The following is a 6,000-nucleotide window of genomic DNA, read 5'->3' as shown; positions in this document are numbered from 1 at the left end:
TGCCCACGGGAGAGACCCCCTTCAACCTAGCATACGGCACTGAGGCCGTCATTCCGTTGGAGATCGGCCTGCCTTCTCCAAGGGTGGAGCATTATGACCCCGACACCAATTCCTCCCAGCTCAGGAGCAACTTGGACCTCGTCGAAGAGACACGAGAGGTCGCCCGGGTCCGCATGGCAAGATACCAACAGCGAACGGCCCAATACTACAACTCCAGAGTCAAGCCCAAGCTCTTCAAAGTAGGGGACCTCGTCCTCAGGAGAGCCGAGGCTTCTCAACCGACCGAGCAAGAAAAGCTCGCCCCGAATTGGGAAGGGCCGTATAGAATCGCCCGGGTACAACGACCAGGGGCGTACAAATTGAAGTCCCTGGAGGGGACTCTGATCCCGCGAAGCTGGAACTCCGAGAATCTATGAATGTACCACCAATGAAACCCCTAGGGGTTCAAGACAATTAGGACAATGGATTCAGCTTCCTTTTTGCAAATAATTCTCTCATTTTGATGACTGTAATTCTCTTCTAATGTTGGGTCGTCTGTGATCCTCAGATTCTCCGGCCAAAATCGGGATACCCCGAGGCTCGACCGTAGAGTCCCAAACTCCCTCGATCTCGAGAAGTATCGCAGGACGACGAAACGTCGACCGGCGCAAGATTCCCTCGACTAAGGTCGGGATGCCCCGAGGGTCGACCGTAGAGTCTCAAACTCCCTCGACCTCGGGACGAAGCCGTGAGGGGTGGAAAGGGAGGTTCCACCCGGGGCGCCACAAAGTGGACCCCCGGGAGCGGTCGACGATCCCCGATCCCCTGGCGAACGGTTCCTCGACTAAGGTCGGGGTGCCCCGAGTGTCGACCGTAGAGAACCAGACTCCCTCGACCTCGGAAAGCGTCGCAGGTCGGTAGAGCGTGCCCAGACCCACCGACCTGACGAACGATCCCTCGACTAAAGTCGGGATGCCCCGAGGGTCGACCGTAGAGTCTCAAACTCCCTTGACCTCGGGACGAAGCCGTGAGGGGTGGAAAGGGTGGTTCCACCCGGGGCGCCGCAAAGTGGACCCCCGGGAGCGGTCGACGATCCCCGATCCCCTGACAAACGATTCCTCGACTAAGGTCGGGATGCCCCGAGTGTCGACCGTAGAGAACCAGACTCCCTCGACCTCGGAAAGCGTCGCAGGTCGGTAGAGCGTGCCCAGACCCACCGACCTGACGAACGATCCCTCGACTAAGGTCGGGATGCCCCGAGGGTCGACCGCTGAGTTCCAAACTCCCTCGACCTCGGGACGAAGCCGTGAGGGGTGGAAAGGGTGGTTCCACCCGGGGCGCCACAAAGTGGACCCCCGGGAGCGGTCGACGATCCCCGATCCCCGAAGCGGACAATACTTTCTGAAGCAGAGCTCTGCCATTGAGCTAGCGCGCACCCTACTTCGGTAGAGCGCCCACGGGCCCACCGACCTGACACAAGACTCCTCGACTAAGGTTGGGGCGCCCCGGGGTCCGACCAGAGGGTCTCAAGCTCCCTCGACCTCGAAAAGAACTGTAGATCAATAAAGCCTCCCCAGATCCTCTCAACTTCGGTGGGTGTCGTCGGGTCCGTGAGAAGCCCGAGCCCCCTTACAAGTCAAAAATGACTCCGGAGGACGACGAGGAAGGGAAGCAACCTACTCCGCCATGTGAAACACAACTCCGAGAATGCAAGAGGTACATCTAATTCGATGCCCTCCTTGTCAAATTTTATCTATATACCGCTAATCATCTAATGTTGGAGTCCTATCTCGCCCCAAAGTCGGGCTACTCCAATGGGTCGGCTTAAGACCGATCTCCTAACTACATTACGCATGCTCCGTTCGACAAGTCTCCACTCGTCAAGTCTCAACTTGAACAAAGTCTTCGTAAGTTAGGGCCCAACTCGGCCCCCATACATAGACTCCGATGTCTAGCTGAGAAAGCGGTCCCGGCCGCAAGTGCACCAGCCGAACACAAATACTAAGGCGATCTTCAGAGATTCCAGCCTTACTCACTAAAATCTCGGCAGAGTCCGAGAACAATAACTATGAAAATCTTCGGCGATAATTCGACTATTAGCCCGCGCTCCCTACAAAGGACCCGGAAGTCAAGTTCGGAAACCCGACTAGACTCCCCCGAATAGCGGCACGAACAGACCTAGCCCGGTCCTACTCGAAGGGCTAAGGCCCGACCTCAATGTCTTGGGATTTCCCTAAAGGCCGAACGTGACGACTTTTGCGATTCTAAGATCCGAGTTATAGGACTTAGGAAAATTTTCTGGAAACCTAAGCTTGGAGCTCCCTTTGCTCGGAATGACTAAGATCCGAGGAGGCTAAGATATAACTCAGAAAAAGGGCAACTTCGTTAAGTAGCCCGAGAACTAAAATACAGAGTTAGAGGTCGTCGAGGCGGTTAGCTAAGACTCTAGCCTCATTCACGACAAGAAAGGAAAAGACGAGCACAAAATGACAAAAGTATTTTTCATTGACAAAGGGCCGGAAGGCCAATTACAAAATTGGAGGTCGGCCGTTCAAGAGCCGACCTCGGATACAATGAAAAAGAAAAAATACGCCAAGTCTTAAGCGGCGGCAGTAACATCCGCGGGGTCGTCCGTGGCAATAGCCTCGGAACCTTCAGCCGGCACAGGCTCGGGGTTTTCTCCAACTGGCTTAGCACTTCCCAGATCATGCCATCCCCCTTCCCGTTTCAAGTCAGCACCTTTCTTTCTCCCTGACTTGTCTTGCCCACGCTTCTTTAGCATCTCTATCAGGGAAGGATCCATCTTCTCCACCTGTGCCTCCACGATCTCATCCGCTGACATGAAAAAATGCGCCAAGCCTTAAGCGGCGGCAGCAACATCCGGGGGATCGTCTGGCACTGTGATGACCTCGGGATCTTCAGCCGGCACAGGCTCGGGGTCGGGGGCAGGGGCCTCAGGTGCCGCCTCCAGGACGCCGTCCGTCTCGGCCGCCGGTGCCGCCTCCGGGACGCCGTCCGCCTCGGCCGCCCTCGTCGAAGGCTCGGCGGGGTCTTGTTCGTACAATCCCGCCTCGGATGTCAAAACGGCAGGAATGTCTTCCGTGTCGGACCCGTAGCCCAGGTTCATCTTCGGACGGATCGTCGAAAAGTCGTACTGGGGGCAATACCGGATCACCTGCAGCTGGAAGTTCTCGAAACTCCGGAGAAACCCGTCGACCGTCTCCTCCTCTAACATGTCACGGAACTCCTGCGACCCCTTGAAGAGCTCCACGGCATGATCAGCTCGCTCGAGTGCCCTCCTCTCTCGGGCCTCGAGCTGCTCGATTCGGAGGCGGGAAACCCCGTCCTCATACTTGAGGCCCGCAACCTCGGATTGGACCTCCCCCAAGCGCGCCTCCGAGGCGCGCAAGGCCGACCTGGTTAGGGCATGAGCAGCCTTCTCCTCCTTGAGCCCCTCCGCCATAGCGAGGCGCTCGGCCTCGGTGGCCGCCCTCCGAGCCTCGGCCTCGGCCAACGCCGCCTCCAGCTCGGCGATCCTTTTCTTAGCCGGCTCCAATTGCCGGCTGACCCGCCGGGTCTCTTCCTGACATCCCCGGGCGATGAACACCAGGGAATCGAGCTCGTGAATATGCTGTAAAGAAAGAGACAAAATGATCGTGAGTTAAAAACATCTGGACTCGCTAATAACTTTAAGGAAATCAAGAAAAGGACTTACCCGGGCAGTGTTGCAGTAGGCACTGTCAACAATGTCCTCCAACGGAATGTTCCGGAACTCGGCCCGGTCCGCCGGAAGCATCGCACGCCGAAACACGACGCGTGCGACCTCAGCATCATGAATAGCCGAACTCCCCACAGGGATAGGGGAGTCCGGCTCATCCGACTCCTCTTCGAAGTACCTTGAGGAGCTCGGCGCGTCCGGCCTCGGGACCCTGGGGCCGCTTGCCTCAGGGCCCCTGGTCGGCTCGGGCCCTGGGCGCTGTGAGGAACCCGAAGCCGGGCCCTCCCGCTGGGAAACGGGGGCAGGGCAAGGAGGGGCCGACGGGCCCGCGTCGTCGACGACCCGCGCCCGCCTCGGGTCGGCTGTGGAGGCCCCCGCCTCGGGGCCGCTCGTCTCGGCCGACGTAGAAGCGCCGGCCAACCTCGCCTTCTTCCGAGGCTGGGGCATAGCACCCCCGGCCTCGGCCTCCCGCCTCCTCAGGCGGGAAAAAAGCGACGTGTTGCTGGTCGGCATATGGGGAATATCTGAAATCAAAAATATCATCAAGTGTTAGACCATTAGCAGTAAAAACAAAGGACAAGGAAAAAAAGTAATGTAACTACCCTTGCCCTCGGGGCGCGCCGAGCTCAGACCCACGCTCGCCAGGGCGTCCTCCCGTAGGAGCTCGGTCAGGTCGTAGCCCTTCCCGAGGGCTCGGAGAGAATCCAGGGTCCTCTGCTCCCTCCCCGAGGGCTCGGAGAGCTTGTTGAGGGCCTTCAACCGAGGGTGTCCCCACCTCGGATTAAACCCCCACGGCGCCTCAGACGCCAGAAAGAAAAATTTTCTCTTCCACTCGTGTATAGAGGAAGGGGCCCCGCGGAAGAGCGACATACCGCCTCGGAAGGCAAAGTATAGCCACTCCGCGTCCGCCGGGTTCTTCTTCAACAGAAAACACCGGCGGAAAATACTCACTGAAATCGGGACCCCATGCCCAAGGCACAGAGACAGGAACCCGATGATGGTTCTCCACGGGTTCGGAGCGAGCTGTGCTGGGACAAGTTGGTACTCGACCAGCAAGTCGTTCACAAACCTGTGGACAGGGAACCGCAGGCCGGCCCAGAGGGTCTCGCGGTGAATCGCGATCCGACCTGGGGGCGGCCGCGTCACCCTGTCTTCCGGCCCCGCAGTTTCGAGACGAAACCCGGGCTGGAAGAAAAACTGGGAGCGGATTAACTCCAACTCCTCCCCTGACAGGCTGGACCCTACCTCCTCCGGACCAAGACCCATTTTACAGGAGCGAAGTGAAATCGAAAACAGAGAATGAAAACTGGGGAAGGAAAAGGAAGGGGAACCCTAGCAGTTGCAGGGTAGGAACCTACTAGACATCGCCGGAAATCGCTCCGGGCACCGACGGCGAGGTTCGGTTGAGGAAGGAAGCGAGGGAGAAAGACAACAAAAATAAGAAGCAGCCAAGTAAAACCTTTAGGGCAAACTCGAGGGGTTTATATAGACCCCCTCGGCGGTCCAGATCGGCAGGGTCGGTTCCCATCCCCCGATCAGATTGCGCCACGTGTTGACCTCGGAGACCGAGGCACCGTATTCACTCCGGATCAATAAATCAGGTACGAAATCGAAGCCCTATCCCATCGGATCTCGGGGCCTCATTATGGGTCCGCAGAATCGAATCGCCTTGAAGAACGAACGGACGGCACCTCCGCTCCCCTCATTTAATAAGGCCCTGGGGCACGTGGAGCCCCGACGTAGCCTTCACCTCGCCGGATCCATGATCCAGTAATACGAGATCGGAAGCGTCCGATCCTAGGTCATGCCGCGTGTCCGTTTTGAACCCCGTAACGGCACACTCATTGATGAGCGGGGAATTCCGATTACGGGATCGAGGCGTCGCCTCGTTGAGCCCGAGGACCCTCATCATGGGTCCGCCGCACGAAGCGGTCTTGGCGATCCAAGAGACGCCACCTCCGTTACATCCACTCCGAGAAACGTAAGGATACGGGCTCCACCATAAGTTCGCTGAATAAAGCAACCTCGAAACGCCCAAGGGCGCGGGTCTCGCCATAAACACTCCGAGAAACACGAGGGCGCGGACGAGATTCGCCCCCTAACTCTAATGACAGACTTTACTTCCCACGTCCGAGCCCGCAAGCCGCTCGAACTCGGAAGTCGGGGGGTAGTGTTGGGGGAATAAGATTTTTCCCCCAAGTGACACGAATGCCCCCAAGAAGCCGCACAATCGCCGACCCTGAACAGCCGAAGTCGGCGTCCGACCTCGAAACGCCCGACCTCAAGACATCCGACCTAGGAAA

The sequence above is a fragment of the Phoenix dactylifera genome, chromosome 5 (genome assembly GCF_051530095.1).
Source record: "Phoenix dactylifera cultivar Ajwa chromosome 5, Ajwa_hap1_PhDact_Kaust_v1.1, whole genome shotgun sequence".
Lineage (NCBI taxonomy): Eukaryota > Viridiplantae > Streptophyta > Magnoliopsida > Arecales > Arecaceae > Phoenix > Phoenix dactylifera.
The sequence above is the reverse complement of the archived record's forward strand: the minus strand, read 5'-3'. Positions refer to the sequence as shown.